A 16788-nucleotide genomic window follows, 5' to 3' on the forward strand; every position below is an offset into this window, starting at 1 on the left:
CCTCCAAATAGACATGATATTAAGTTATTAAAAACTTCTCTTTTTAATGCCTGAGTTGTGGATGGAGATTAGCACCAGCCCCATGATAAGGTGTAGCAACCCTCTGCAAGGTTGAAATGGATGAGTCACACTGGGTGAACCCTGGGGTCAGCCTGCCTCCGTTCCTCCAGGGGGGCCCAGGATAGGGTGACACCACAAGGCCGAGTGGTGGAGTTCAGAGTTCCCGGCATCTCGAGCTGACGTCTGTGATGGGCCCCTGGTTATCTCTCACAGTCTCTGAAGTGCTTCTCAGTGCTGGGTCCGGTTCCACCTGGCAGGTGGATTCAGCCTGGAGGTTCAGGCAGGGGCTACAGAGAGACGATGTTGTCGTCTCTCTGTCCTCATGGAAGTGTTGCCGAGCACGGCTTGTGAGGTGGAGGGGGAGAATTCAGCAAATCGGTTTTGATTTTGGAGATGATTATAATTAAGCCAAATCGTTTCCTGCCTCTTTTCAAGGCTGCCACTTTTCCAACTTTCCATTCAATTAAATGCAGCTCATTTGAGCAGCAGCAGCACTGCGGTTACTCGGTTCGCTCAGAGCCGGCTGGCTGGTTGAGCGCTTCTCCAGCACCTAGTAACCATGTGACCTTGGGCAAGTCACTTCAGGTATCCCTGCATCATCTGTAAAACTCAGTGGGTGACAGGACCTGCTCACAGGGTTGGGTGAGGGGTGAAGCCCTGGGAACCCGGCTGATGCATAGCACACAGTCAGTGAGTCCCTGAGCATCAGCTTGCTGGGCTGCCATCTGCCCTGCCCCGGGCTCGGGCTTCCTCACCTGAAGCCCCCTCGTTCCCCAGGAGACCGCGGGCGCTCGGCATCCCTAGGGAAGAGCCACATCATCAGATGTAAATCTAATGCTTCCCTTCCGACAAGAGCAGAGAGCAGCAAGTTCACGTTTATAGCTCTGCCTACGTGGCTACTGAATAGTATTACTCTGCATTTTGCTTGAGAGGAGGACGTTTGCTTCAGTTCACTCCCTTGTACTTCCTGGAAAGGTGATTCTCTCTTCTTCTCCTTCTTCTTCTTCTTCTTCTTCTTCTTCTTCTTCTTCTTCTTCTTCTTCTTCTTCTTCTTCTTCTTCTTCTTCTTCCTTCTTCCTCCTCCTCCTCTTCTTCTTTTTCTTCTTCATGCATGCAGCAGGGGCAGAGGGGGAGAGAAACTCCAAACAGATTCTCTGCTGAGCACAGAGCTCAACGTGGGGCTCAGTCTCCAGACCCTGAGATCATGACTTGTGCCAAAATCAGGAGTCAGATGCTCAACTGCCTGAGGCTTCCGGGTGCCCCCAAGAAAAGTGGTTTCTGTATCACTGCAGAGAACCTTCTGTTCTACCCCTGTAGGGGCTTCCAGAGATTGCCGAGTTCTATTGCAGGCTTGAACTCCCCATTGGAAAGTCAAGTAGAATTGGAATAAACCTTTAAAAATGAAATTCCTAATTGCATCATTTATGGTTACACCATATTTCCTTTGCTCAAGTCTAACAGTTTCCCTGCTTTGGCTGATGATGATGCCTTGCTCCTCATCCCAGCAAACCCCCCTAGTGCCCCCCTGGGAATGGGTTCTCCATGATATTTGGTTTCACTCTGTTGCTCAGAAGGACTGTATTCCAATGAGCTCCTTCCCTTCATTCATTATGCCGAAATCATATTTCTAGAGGACAGAGATAAATGCTGTGTACTTATCTGATTAAACTGCCTGTTGTTTTAAATCTATTTTCACAGACTTTTTTCCTCTGATAGACATTCAATGACAAAACACATTAAAAATTATATCTGTATCAGTGGTTTACTCTATTGTATTTATGTAGCACGTGCACATGTGTGTTCACAGGTGTGAGCAGTGTGAACCCAGTGGTCTCCTGTTATGATCGGTGTGTATTCCACAATTACCAAACAGTTGCAGCTTTGAAAAGAGCAAGGTTGGATCATCTGTTTTATTGATTGGTTAGAAAAATTGCACCGTTGTGGGAACATCAAACATAAATTACATGAAAATGGAAATGTTCAAGGAAAGGCTATTTACCAGAGTGTCAGAGTCTCCATTGTTGTGGGCAACTCGGCAGGTCTCTCTTCTGGGCCATTTTCTGAATAATTTTGCTGGTCAGCTGGGCCTGGGGGTCGGGACTTCGTGTGTTTTAGTCTGCTGGCGTCATCAGAGCCTCCATTCATCTCAGAGTTCTTTGCCCCTGCTTTACCAAAAGAATAATGCCTCCCCCAGAATTACGCAAAAATCAATGGCAAAGTTAATTGAAATCTGGATCTCTTAATGTTTTTCTCTTTCTTAAGTGATGTCTTGGTTTCTGAAAAGTGAGGTTTAACTCAAAGGGCGGCTTTAACTGAGGGTGAGTGAATTGGTAGGAGAGGGAACGTGGAGGTAGAACGTTTTCCAGGAGACGGAGAGATAGTGTTTGCATTTAGGATTTTATTTCCTTTCAAGTTTTACACTGGGGCTTAAGGAATGTTACCAGATGAGAAGAATGACCAGGGCCACTGCTCTGTTGTCTCCTTAGAGGACTGGAAATGCTTTGATGGAGGCCCGCCTCTTCCCTTTCCTCCCACGGGGCCAGAGAGAGCAAGAGGGGCGCGAGAGAGTGGTGGAGGCCTTCCTGCCACCAGAAGGCGGTCCGCTTCTTTATTTTAAAGATTCTCCACCTTACTGATGATTGAGATATTCACATTATAGAGATTCAGGCCCGTAATTTGGATTAATGCTAGCAATACTTGTTATGTTTAAAACAGCTTATAATCCACAGAGTAAACCCTTTTGCTGGATTCTCATGGCAATTTGCAGAGGCAAAGGTGATTGCTATTTTAACCTCTGCTTTGTGGAGGAAGACACCAGGACTCCCACAGATTGGAATTTGTCCACGGCGACCCAACCGGTCATCCCCTTACCTTGATGGAGCTCCTGACAATGACGGGGTGGACAAGTCTCCCCTTCAGCCAGTGGGGACACACACGGCATCCCTGTAGTGCGCTCGCTTAGTGCCAGTCGAGCCACTGGGGCTTTGCGATCCAGAATACTGGTTTCGACTCACATCAGTGTCTTCCAAAATACTCAGACAAAGGCCTCCTCCAAGAGGCATCTGGTCAAGCTTTGCGAGGGGAGAAAACTTATCCTCTGATTCCCGAAGCCCTGAAGTCAGGGATTTGATTATGCTTATCATGATCTCAGCTTCCACCGCTCCAAATGTGATTAGTTTTGTAATTAGTTAATGTCATTACCTGTCATCAAATCCAGACAATGTTGGTCTCTAAAGCCTCCCGTGGCAAAGAAACCCACAACCTGACATCTTTTCACTGTTTAACACTGAGTTTCTTTAAGAATTCTGGCAACTGTCCCCTCTTTCCTAGACCACAGGTCTGAAAGTTAGGGGAAAGATGTATTTCTTGTGTTTCTTTAAGGCAATTTAAAATTCTTCGGTCCGCTTCCCAAAACTTTTCTTCACTCCAAGCAAAGCATAAATATAATCTTTTCAGCAAATCTTATACCCCACCATATTTTCCTTCTTATGTATGTTGGCTATATTTTGCTTTGGGCAGAATGGCCAAAATAAGAACCAGTTTACCGTAGGGAAACACCCCGTTAAGAACTATTTTTACCTTATATAAAATGCTGCTTGTCTTATTACTTACTTGCTGTTAAATACTGGGCAGATGGTTTTTCTTCTTTGCTTCTATTCAGCCATTCAACAAATACTCTCTAAGTGCCTGAGTTGTGTGCAGGTACTTGGGAGAGGACAGACCGGCTAAAATCCCTGCCCTCTGGGAGCTTACGTTCCAGTGGGGGAAGGTCGATGGTAGGAAATGAGTATTTAAAAATAAAGTAGCCAGTATGTGGGTTAGACGTTTCCCATCTGCCCTCTAGACCTCTCTTCCCTTTCCCACCCTGCTCTGTGGAGAGTCCTGGGAAAGTAGGTCACTGAAGGTGGCATCAGTGGCTTCTTTGCCCCCACAGTCTGGCGGGTTCTGGAGCTGGCAACTGAGGCACAGGAGAGTGAGGTCAGGGTACTAATGGCCAGTCAGGCCCCCTGCTGGCCCGAGAGTGACACAATTGTTTTTTTTCTGTCTGGTGGGAGTCACCCCTCCCCAGTGCTGCTTCAAGCCCAGGGGTGTTATCTGCTCACCAAGGTTTGGTTTTCTTGACCCAAATGCCACCTCTGTAAACAGACCCTTCAGTAGCCTCTCCAGAGGCCCCCATTTGAATGAGCCCTCTGTTTCTCTCCGGGACCCTGACTGCCAGGGTAGGTTAGAACACAATGCCGTGGAACAATGCCATTCATCAGCTATATTGCTTGCTGTCACCTGCACACTTTTGGACTAAATGTCCTCAGACTTTGGGTTGTGTTGCTCCCCTATGACTCAGCACCGCCTGTAGTGTGAGGGGGCCACAGTGACCCGCTCACTCTTAGACCAGTTCAGCAAGCCCCTGAGAACCTACAGGAAAGTATAGGTCCCTGTGATGGGGTACTTGAATCCTTGATAGCCCTACCCCTTGCTCTGTGCCCTCGCCTACCATGTACTTTTATTCCTCTGTGATAAAGAGCTCCTTCGGGAGTCCTCTTAGAAGGCCTTGCTGGTTTCATCATTTTGAGGAAAGAAATACATATATAAATATATATAATACACATATATTTAAAGCTTGTAATTCAATGAAATTTCCTAATTAAGGAAAAAGCTCACGCTGACCCTAGAGAAGACAAAACCGAGGAGTTAGGAAAATTCACCTTAGTCTTATATGGAGGTATAACAAACATTTTGGATACACTCAGGGATGCTTCAACTTTAGCTTTGAGGGGAACACATTTACACATTGCCAGGCCACCTCTGTTGACCAATGCCTTTTTGTTTTCTAAAGAACTTTTATAGATTTTTGGACTCTTTGGCCAGCCCAGTTCACACTGGTCTGAACTGTCCACTTCAGCCAAACCAAGTATTTTCCTTGCCTTCATTTAAGCTTATTGCTCAGGTTTGGGGAGTGAGTCTGGGCTCCGTGTTTCACAGTTCATGGCACCTCCTCTTTTTGAAAGCAGGGTCCAGGGCTTCAGATAGCCTGGAGTGTGCCCCGCGTTTGTGGGTGGTTTATATACTTATCACGGTCCTGCTGGAAAACCCTGAAGGATGCTGTCCGGCCAGGGAGCTTTGCTTCTTTGTAACTTCTCCCCCTAGAGACTTCAGTGCGTGTTAAGGCCACATTAGGTTTCCTTGTACAAAAAGCCCTTGAAATAAGAAGTTCCCTGCTTCTCTTGATAAACGTGATGCAGAAAGAAAAGCATAACAGCTTTGTTACCTGATGGTACTTATTAGTTAGCTTCCCTCAGAAACAGTACTGAGAGATTTCATGTGGATTTAAGTTATACTCTGGGGGAATTCGTCAACAAAAGCCACTGATTGAATGCCATTCATATGTTCCCTTTTTTTTAAAGTCTAAAATAGATGAAATAAGGATAATATTCTTCATCTGATAATGCACTCAAGAATCATTCAATATAAGTTTTAGTTTAAAATTCCCAGTTTCTAGCAGCCTATTTAAAACATGCGTGTGCGCGCGCGTGCACACACACACACACACACACACACCAGTCTGGCTAAAAAATATCCTCAGGAAACCAGCCTGGAAGAACAGAGGGTGAAACATGAATGAGCTATTTAGCTTTTCTTGGAAAATGGCATAATTCTCAGAGGAATGAAAGGCCAAGCATTCCCCAGATTTTTGTCAGGCACATGTGCCAGTCCACAAAATGCTGGAACCCCAAACAGAATCTGGATGGATTTCAATTTCAGTAATTCAGGTGTTTGTGGCAGAGAATAAACACCACCCAGAAGGCAGCATCCTGAGTTACCAGAAGTTTCAGGGTGCAATAAAATTTTCGGCAACACTTTCAGCTTCTTCCACACAAGGATACTAAGTTAGTCATTCAGTTCACAGAAGCAGAACGTTTTACTATTTGAAAAAGAAATCCCGAATCAACTAACATTTGGGACTAATATGCTGAATTAATTTATTTTTCTAAGGTCATGTAGATCTAGCGTCAATCTGCTGGTATCTTTATTTCGGCAACCCAGTGGAGCGTTTGTTGAGTGTTTGTGTGACTGATGTTATGTGATCCCCTCATTGTGTTAGATGTCATGAGCTGCGGGAACTTATATTGGGATCTACTGCTTTCAGGGAGCTTGCAATCCAGCCAGCGAGACTGGACAAATACTGATGAAACAATCAGTGGATATCACAAGGCATTAAATTAAAAATGTGTATAAGCGTGGGGCAGGAATTGAGAGAGAACGAGAGACAAAGTGTACTGGACTGTTAAGACAAGGCTGTGGGTCCGAGATATCCATTGAGGAAGAGAGATAGTTCATCAGGCTGAGATTTAGCAAGAGAAAAGCCAATGAATGAAGGACAAATAAACACCCGGGTGCCAGATATTTCTTAAGAAGAACTAAGATCTTTACATTCATGAGCTAATTCTAACAATAACCCCATGACAAGGTATTGTAGCTCCCATTTTGGACACGAGCAAAATGAGTCTTACGGATATTGAATGATTTACTCAAAATTACATTGAAGGAAGCTGCCACACTAGAATTGTCCCAGGGACACCAAAGAGGTCTGCCTATTTTATTTCCCTTGCTTCCTGTTAGAGCAGCACGTACTCTGGTCAATTGCATTTTGCATCTTCTGGCACAGGGAGTGAGGAAATGGATGGGAAATTTTTGCTTTTGAAAACAAAAACCCATCTGGATGTTCGCTGAGCTTTGGAGTCAAAGAAGAAGGGAAGGATTGAGCATGTTGGCATCTCAGTGCTCAAGGTGGCTGCAACGCCTGCCACCCTGGGGTTCGTGCAACCCCCTCCACCAGCTCCCTCGTGGCAGTGGGGGTCCTGGGGGACGGGGCTGAGCTCTCCTTCCTCCAATCAAAGGCAGGCTACCCACAGGTTCTGCTACCTGGGGATAGGACCCAGAAAGTTTTCTACTCAGAAAAGAGTCGAAGAACATGTGGCAGATGGCTAGTTTTCCCTAAGTCTGTTCTTTTCTCCCTGGACATGGAAGTCATTCAGCTAGAGTCTCTACTTCTTAACCTCCCTTTCTGGACTTAAGACTAACTTATTGCCTATGAAATGTGAGCAGAAGCGATGTGCACAACTTGTTTCACGTCTTCATTGCAACTGGCTCTTCCTGGGCTTCCTCTCTCTCTCCCTTCCCATGGGCTGGAACCTGGATGTGCTGGCAACCCCGTTAAACCAAGCAGATGTTCAGGGCCCTGTGGGATTGGGACAAAAAAAGGGAAAAATCTGGATCTCTTCGTCACTGTGTGAAACAGAACATCCTGTCAGCCTGGACTGTCCAACTCCAGAACGTGAAAGAGAGTACAGTTCGATCCTAGGAGCCATTGTATTCAGGGGTCTGTTTAACAGGAGAACTAAGGTTTTGCACCCTGAATAATATAGAACATTTTGGGGCTAGAGTGCAGGGAAATGATTTCAAGTCAATATCTTGTCTTTCCTCCTTTTCTCCTTCTTTCCTTCCTCCCACAAATATTACTGAGCACCAATTCTCTACCAGCAATGCTCAAGTAGCAAAAGAGTTGTGTTCCTGTCATGTGGGAGCCTCCGTTCTAGTAGGGAAGAGAGACAAAGCACATAGACAGGTTTAAAATTAAAACATCTACAGATGGAATATGTGTTGTGAAGGACATACACTTGGGTTTGGAATACAGGTGAGTGGGCAAGAGAAAGCCACCCCAGACAGCATGTTCAGGGGAAGCCACCACGTGGAGGGAGTGTTTCGGCGGAGCCCAAAAGGAAGACAGGAAGCTGGGCATGCAGAAAGTGGGGGCGCAGCCTTCTGAGTGGATGGGAGCATGTGCAAAGGCCCCAGATAGGGAAGAACTTTATAAGCACAAGGAACGGGAGACAAGAATGAGAGTGGACGACAGACAGACACAATTCCTATCGGCAGCATGGCTGGAGGCTGGGGTATCACTGCCTATTGAAAAGTTTTAATGAGAGGTGTCTGTGTGTGTGTGTGGGAGGAGGGGGAGTGCACCCGATTGCTGTTTAAGATCATCTTTTAGTGCTTTATAGACAAAAGACTGTGAAAAGGTAAGAATTCCTACAGCTGGCACAGCCTATAATGGTCCTAGCAGTGGGGATGGAGACTGGTTATAAAAGAAAAAATTGCATTCACATTGATGAAAAATGCAGCACAGAGGATATTTAAAAAAATCACAAAAGAACTTTTTTAATCATATAATATTTGAAATCAGGAAAAATAATAAGTACAGGGGCGCCTGCCTGGCTCAGCCAGTAGAGCATGTGACTCTTGATGTTGAGGTTGTGAGTTTGGGCTCCATGCTGATTGCGGAGACTCCTTAAAAAAAATAAGTACAAGCCAGTAGTTTTAAGCATTAAGTTGGAAGAGGATTTCGTAAGCAATATGCTGTCAATTCCAAACAGGCTGGGAAATGCTGGTTTTGAGTTTAGAGGCACTGTCATCCTCTCAATATTTGTAGTTTGGGGGTGTGGGTAAGGTTGTTGAAAAGGGAGTCCCCCCAGAGATACTGAACTTTGCCGTTTCTGGGGGGTGTAGGAGTTGTTATCATGGTGGGACTTTTGAGAGCTTCTGTATCCTGGTCTTTGGAATTTCTACTCCTGGTTTAGAGACAGTAAAGAAGGAAATCGGCACATTTTAATTTATAAAACTTTGTAGACCATTAAAGCTACCTGTTTTTTCTCAAGCCAGTGAAGGCTGGATTTAAGATCCATCATTTCCTTCAAATATTAATTTTTCTGAGTGAGATTTTGCCTCTTAAAGAGCAATATCCTGACTCCTTTTGAAATAACTATTCACAAGCAGGTTCTTTCAGGAAGGAAATGATACAGTTCCCAGACTTGCAGATGTCAATGCAGTTATTACTGGGTGTTCTTTCTCAGGTTTTATTTTTCCCCAGCCTCATGGAGATATAACTGGCTTATAACATTGTGTAAGTTCAGATATACAGTGTGTGGATTTGACACACTTACATACTGCACATTTCTGAGTTTTTTAACAATTATCTTCAGAAATAGGACATCATTGTTTATCCTGTTTTTGAAGGGGGAGGGGGACAGACAAGTGATATTGGAGTCTGAAAGGGACCAAATTAAGCATATTGTGAGGCCCTCTTTTGTTGGGTGAGGTTTTTTTATTTTGTGTGTGCGTATCTAAGAAATCTAACAAGAAAAGAAGTGCAAGTTTCAGCTTCTGCACATCAGGAAATGGTTAGTGTGTCCCAGGCTCGCCTTACAGACCTGCTGGGGAGAAAAACCTTCCTTTCTCTTCCCTGCCCCCCATCCCTTCCCATCTCTTACCCCAAAGGATTCTCCGAGGGAACCGGGGTACGCTTGAATGCCCCTGGAGAATGGCTGCTGTCTGTACAGCTGCTCCCAGAATCGGCCTTGGAACCGGGCTCTCCTGGGGGCAGGAGGAGGGAAGAGGGATGCAGGGTCAGACATGGCTGGATTTCCTATGGCAAGGCTTCCTTGCGGGTGCTTTCTTCCTCTGCTCCAAAAAAAGGGGGCCCCTGGAAGAGGCCTGGGGAGTCAGATCAAATGTACTGGCTCATAGCCAAAGCTTGACTTGTCCCAGCCTGAGTCTCAGACCAGGGACTCGTTCTCAAGTCTTCATTTCTGTCCTGTTGAAACTGATAGGGAAGGTTAATGAGATTAACGTGGCCAAACACTGCGGGCTTCTGAGAAAAGGAGCCAGATCCATGTGGCCACTGTGAAAATCGCGGTGGGGCCGTTCCCTTTGGGGACATTTTCTTGAGCTCTCCTCCAGTAAAACTGGATTGTTTTGCATCAATTGCAAACACAATCAATTGCACTGACAATTCAGTGGGGCTGGTCGCACCAGTGGCTGCCCAGTAAATGCCTGCTGGGTCCGTGAATGAGCGGACGTCTTATTTTATTTTATTTCGCTTCTGACCTTTTCACCAACTTGGCCCAACCCTTGCCACCTTTGCAAACGTACAGTGATTAATATTTCCGGGATGGGTCCTTTTATTCCGAACAGCAGTTGGGTCTGTGATGAAATGTGGCCAAATGAAGACCTAGTTGAGAACGAAACCCCCGCGCCATATGGGGCCCGGAAAGAGGAACTGTCCTTTGGTTGGAGATTTTCTGAATAAAGTGTCCCTGAGAAAGGTGGAGAGGATGGAAATGTTTGTGGTGTGTGTGTGTGTGTGTGTGTTTATGAGTATTTTTAAAAGTGAAATAGAAGCAAAAGGAGGAGAAAGAGGAAGAAATTTTGGTAAATCTATAAAGTCGCCACAATTTATGAGAGTTTAAAAGGCAATTTCTTTTTTAAGGGGCAAATTCCTAATTTCCCACATAAAAGTATGGGAATTGAATGGTAAATCCTTCTGCGCCGACAAGACCCCTGAAAAGAGGTATGAAAAAGAGTTACTGTTCCTCTTCCATTCATGTGTCTTGAAAGCCCGTGGATGTGAAACTGCCCTGGAACACACAGCCCTGGGTTTCAAAGCTGCCCGGATGACTTTTCAGAAATGATCTATTGTGGCGCTTTGTTTTGTCCGGGTCGCCCTCGTTTTGTTCTGCTCGGGCTGTATCACTCTTCTGCCGCTGCCATTAATCCACCCTGTCTACTCCTCCCCATTCAGAGGCACATCTTACCCCCGCCCCGCACGGGAGCCCCGGGACGCAGGCCTGAAAGGCTCAGCGTTGCCGCTGCTGCTGCTGCTGCTGCTGCTGCTGCTGCTGCGGAGCGACCCAGGCGGAAAGGCAAAGGGGGGTGGAGGGGAAGGGGCAGGTGGGGAGCTGGGTGCACAGGCTCACCTGGGTGGTGAGGCTGTCGGGGAAGAAAAGAACAGGGAGCGGGAGAGGGAGGGCTGCGTGCAACGTGAACGGGCTTTATCTGTCTGCCGGGAGCCTGCACACACTGGAGAGACCTTTTGCTTTGCACTTGCTGAGCTGCTGGGCGAGGCACTGGGAGAAGGAGCCCCTGTGAACCAAACCGCCCTCCAGATTCAGTTTTGCTCTGGGTAACTTGCTGGCAGTTAAGTAAATAAGCTCCTTGCAGCTCGAGGGTGGTCAGATTGGGATAAAATGGCAAAGGACACAATGCTTTGTAAAAGAGACAATCGAATCTGGAAATCTGTTTTCTGGGTAGTAACTCAAATTTGATTCCCACCTTGTATCCTCTTGGAAATATCACTATATTTAATTATATTCTAAGCAGAGAAGATGCCTTTTTTTTTTGTCTGCTTCTCTGTCCTCCCCATGGCTCACTTTGAGTGCAAGGGGGCTGCTCTGCAGTCCCAAAGGGTCCTGTGATATGCTGAGTTATAAAGTAGTAACAAACATCCCCCAAGTATCAGCAGCTTGACACATTAGTTTCTTGCTCTCACTATACATCCAGTGGGGGTCAGCAGGGAGCTCTGCTCATCATAGTTGTTCAGGGACGTGGGGCGGTGGAGGCTCAGCATCTATACGTCCATCCGTGATCTCCATGGACAGAAGTAGGTACCTCTCAAGGCTCTCACACTGGCAATTAAATTTCTGGCTCAGACAGTGCTCCTCCTAATAACTAAGTCCAATGGCTGTACGCTACTGTTGGGGCCACGAGGCTCCCTCTCTTGTGTCCAAGAGAAGGAGGAGAACCAGTCATCCGCCAGGACAGATCCTGCCCACATTCTCAGGAATCAGTGGAGGGCTACATAAGAGAACAAAGAACAGGGCAGCAAGCCATTTGCAAAACTTTCCCTGAATGGTAAAAGTCAGAAATTAAATGTGTCAAACACAAGATGATCCACTCTAGCCTCCATTGTCATTTTAGCTGTGCAACCTTAGGCAACTTACCTAACTCTCATCATTGATAGGGTGAATTGGTGGGCTCGGTCAGTGGTTCTCAAACCCTAGCGGGCTTTAGACCACCATGATCTTATTAAAGCATTTATGACAGGACCTCACCCCCACGGTCCGTGATCCAGCAGGCCTGGGGTTGGGCCCAAGACTTTGCATTACTGACAAGTTGTCAGCTGCTGCTGCGGCTGGTCTAGAGGACACATTCTGAGATGGTCTCCACCTGAACTATAGAGTCCAACACCATGAGGACATATAATCTCTCCTATAGGGAGTGAAGTAGAATTAGCCGATGAGTTGACTAATAACTACAGTAAAGTTTTCACGGTGAAATTTGACTGGAAAATGATTCACCGGAGCCTCACCAACCCTTGACCTTTCTCGAGAGCACATTTGCATGTTGGGTTGACACATATAGTTTAAAGACACATCTCAATTACAAGATGTGGTCCAGACAGCTGCCCTTGTGGGGACAGAGGCGGCCACTCAACTCTGAGCAATTACTTAAAATTAGACTTGTCAAATTTGTTTAGGGTGACCAGGCAAGTACATACATTGACCTAATGTCACTCTTCCTGGAGAGACGTTGTAATGATTTTGTATATCAGTCAAACTATTCAAATACTAACGCTGCCTTCATGCCGTAATCAACATTCTGGTCAGATGTCATCTTTAGAAGCCCTTGGGGATTTGCATCCCTTAATTATTCTTCAATACCCAAACCAAGCATTCTTTAATTGGTGTAAATTGAACGGTGTTCCAGTGCAAACAAGGAGAGGGCACACTGATCAATGATTCCGTGCATGTCTATTGGAAAGCCATTGCCATTAGATCAAGTCACAAATCCTCAACTCCATTTGCTTCAATGGAAACACCAGCTCGTGAAGCCAGCAAATACTATTTCTACTTAAGTCATCATGATTGGCAGGCATGCAGTTAAGTTGTGATTACAAAAATCTCGTCTTTCAGGGAGAGGGTTAAAAAAATCCATCCTAAAAATACTTTTCTGTTCTGATGTCAATAACTGCATTCTGGAGCCTTTTATTGAGAATTCAACTAGAAAAGGAGTGTTTCTATCCTCCTGCGATTTGGTGTCTGTCTCTCTGTTTCTAAATTGGAAACAATATAAAATTTTTGTTAACTTGTCAAGCCATTCTCTCCCATGATATATACATTTTTTCTTCCTGATAGTGCATGAGCCACCTAATCATACTTCCGAACTGTGGTCGGGTAACATGAAGCAGGTGTTCCCTTCTACTTTTAATATGATTGAAAAAACTCCAGACACTATACTTAAGAAGCCCAGGAAAAATCCTTCTGGTAAATGTGTCATGCCCACTTTTCACTCTTGTCTCTTCGTATCAGCTCTCTCAAATCGATTATTTATCACTGGGATGGGAAGAAAAAGAAGCAACAGGCCCATCACATGCCCCTCACTCAGATCTGCCAGTCTTCCGCTCCCCCGGCTCAGAAAGCTGTGCTATGATACTCGAGGGGTGGTGGCTATGTGTGTTCATTTTTCATCTCTCTGTTTTTTGACAAAATGTTCTGGTTCTTGGGCAGGGGGGTGTCTTTCAAGTTGATTTAAGTTTGAGTTTTAGAGTGGCCCAGGGCCGGATGCTTCCAGTGAGTGGAGAGGAGGAGTAGGGAGCTGTCAGCTTCCTTTATGATCTTTGTTCAGCTGCTTAGATGTCACAGGGGCTTCCGGTGGGTAAGCTTGTTTGGGTAGCACACCTCCGTGTAGGGTGCGTTCATTTACACACATCCTAACAGAGAGCATATTGCTTGTTTCATGCAATCTAGCCAAAGGTGATGAGGACCTTGGTGCAGGTATTGTGAGGGTGTCTGAGACTCGGGGGGTTCCCCTATTGAGCCCTGCTGGAAGAACACAGATGGGGTAATACCTGATGGCCATCTTCTTGTGCCTTGGTAGGTGTCATGGACCAGAGCATCACCTTAAAATAAAAAAAGCGCATTCATGCTGGGAAGCCAAAGGAGGTCAGTGTTCCTTTATTTGGATGAAAAGCGGACTTGAAAATGGGCTACAGAAATGATCTGCCTCCTAACTGTTTTTGAGAGACCCCTCAGAATCTGCCATGGTATGGCTCCCTGCCATCCTGTTTTGTTTTTGTCCCCTTTCCTCCTACAGACACTGTTGCCTGGCTTGCTTTCTTTAGCCATGTGACAGGCACATGGCACCTGAGAGTAGAATCCTCAGTTCAGGTCCCGGCTCTTTCCTTAGAAGTCATGTGACCTCTTTGGGTTCCGAGTTCATTGCTTACCAAAGGAGGAGATCTTTTGAAGTGGATTCTAACATCCCTTGGAGCTGGAGAGCTCTTCTCTCCAGTACCGACTTCCATGGAAGCCAAGGGAAGGGAGCCCACACTGCATTTCTTGAAGTCCCCGGCCTGGCTCCCATTCCTGGCAATGGCCATCATATCGCCTGGAATCACATTTAAAATAGAGACTAGTTCAGGAGGTTGAGGGGATAGTGGTGTTGCGACCTCGCTTTTCTGACAGCTCTCAGGTGATGCAGCGACTTGGAACGGTAAGGCCTCAGACAGTAGGCTAAGTGAGGCTCAGGGACTGGTCTGGTTTGCTCAGCACTGGGTACCCAGCACAGCCCAGCTCAGGGTGCATGGTTCTGCAGTGTTTGAATAAGTGAATGCTGGGTGGTAGTGGTGGGGGGCCTTCAGAGAGCAGGGTAAGCCTCAGACTGCTGACCCTGGGCTCAGATCTCATCCTTCCCATCTCACATTTTACTTTCACCTAAATAGGCTGGATGCCTCAGTGGGTGCTGTGCTGTGTGGGGGAGCAGGAGGAAGGCAGACACTTAGGGGAGGCCCGGGTGGGGAGGGGCGGGTCCCTCTGCTTCCCGTCTGTCTCCTGATCATCACCCAGAGGCCACCGCTCTCAAGCATCTACTCTTAGGTGCTTTCTTTCCCCCCTGTTGGTTTCTCTTTGATGCCCATTTCAAGCCCACAAATTATTTAGAAGGAGTGCAGGGTTCCATGCAGTGGACTCTGGCTCCAAGAATCACCGTTTATGGAAAGAGCACTGGTGTGGGAGGCAAAATTAAATGGGTATCATTCTGGGTGCCCCACTAACCAGGGCAGCGAATGATAGTCCGTCAGGTGCTCTGAGCTCTGGAGTAGGAGGAGCCTTTCCAGCCTAACTGTTCGCAGGAGATAATGCTTGTGAAGACCGTAAGGAATCCACAGTGTGTAGGGTAATGTGAGTTTGAGTTTTCAGGCTGCTGTACCAGGGAGAGTCCTCTGTGGGGGCCGGAGATCGTGCCTCAGACTTCCTTTGCTACCCCAGGCTCTCTCAGGTGTGAACGTAGAGAAGGAGGTTCTCTCTCCCTCCCTTTTCCCCCTCTCTTCTATTCTTAGTGCAGGATTCCCCAAATTTTACTGTTAAGAATCAACCTGGACCCTTGTTAAACTCCTTCATTGCCAGGGAGCTTCCCTGAGTCAGCAGGTCTGGGGTGGGTGGTGGGAATCCATCCTTCCATCCTGTTCTCTTTTTTTCTGTTTTTAAAAAGGGTTCCAACAGATTCTTATTTTCAGAGATGTTTTGGAAACAGTGTTTAGTGCAGGGTACCTGGCATGGCTGCCTTTCGGATCACCTGGGAAGATTTCAAAAGCCCCTGAGTCCAGGTGACACCCCAGATCAGAAAGTCGGGGGATGGGGCCAGGCATCGGTGATGTCTACTATCCCCCAGGGGATTTGCAAGTGAAGTCTGGTAGGTTTCTGACTTGGTCGCATAGCGCAAGGGAGAGTCCGGGGAGCCCATCACCTTGCCTGTAGGCCAGTGATTCCCTAACGTGACCACATGTCCAGGCACCTTTTCAAAATCCTGATGCATTTCATATCAATTAAGTCAGAATTTTGGGGGGTAGGAGCCCGGCATCAGGAGTTTTTTTTAAAGATGCCAGGTGATCCCAACGTGCAGCAGAGCTTGGAATCTGTGTGGATAGGAGTTTCAGGGATGAACCCTACAGCCCGTCCCTCAGCCCTGCTGCTCCTTGTGTCTTTAATCACCCCCACATCTGCTAGGGAGTCCCCTCTCATCTCACAGGCACTTCTCAGCAGTGGACCCCCTTAGCACCAAGTAGGAGGAGCGTCTGCCTGTCTCTCGCGTTTTCCCTTTGCTGTACATACCCGCATGCTGACCTGGGAGAGGGGCTTTTCTTAGTGTATAGTGTTTTGTTTATTGGTGAAATTTACATAACATGAAATTAACCATTTTAAAGTGTAAGACTCAGTAGCGTTTACTCAGTGGTGTTGGAGTAAACAGTGATATACAACCACTACCTGTCTCTAATTTCAAAACCTTTTTTATTACCCCAGAAAAACACACCATACCTATCAATTACTCCCCAGTTCCCTCTCCCTCTCTAGTGCCTGGCAACAGCTAATCTGATTTCTGTCCACATGGATGCTTATTCTGAATATTTCATATCGATGGAATCATAAAATATGTGACCTTTTGTGTCTGGCTTCTTTCATTTCACATTATTTTTAGGGCTCTTCTATGCAGTAGCAGGTTTTAATAGTTCATTCCTTTTGATGACTGAGTAATATTCCACTGTATCTCTGCCTGTTTTTGGAATGGAGTTTTCACAGGCACAGTCCCATCCCTTGACTTACAGATTATCTGTGGCTGCTTTTGCACTTTCACACCAGAGTCGAGTAATCATGACAGACCGTACGGCCTGCAAAGACTAAAATTTTCACTCTTTCACCCTTTGCAGAAAAAAAATTTGCTGATTCCTGTTCTAAATAATATTTTGGGGGAAACTTTGTTATTAGTCCTGCATATGGAAATTCTGAAGTTTCAACATAGTTTATTTTTTCTCATGACATAATTCACAAGTTCAGCTGGATG

The 16788-nt window shown here is 46.2% G+C and overlaps 1 long non-coding RNA gene across 3 annotated transcripts in view; it reads left to right on the forward strand.

Moving 5' to 3' along the window:
* LOC121491299 overlaps window positions 1-16788 on the forward strand; it is a 106462-nt gene that overhangs the window by 56069 nt on the left and 33605 nt on the right. The gene's annotated exons all lie outside the window — the stretch shown is intronic.

Source organism: Vulpes lagopus, chromosome 5, assembly GCF_018345385.1.
Source record: "Vulpes lagopus strain Blue_001 chromosome 5, ASM1834538v1, whole genome shotgun sequence".
In the NCBI taxonomy this organism is placed as follows: domain Eukaryota; kingdom Metazoa; phylum Chordata; class Mammalia; order Carnivora; family Canidae; genus Vulpes; species Vulpes lagopus.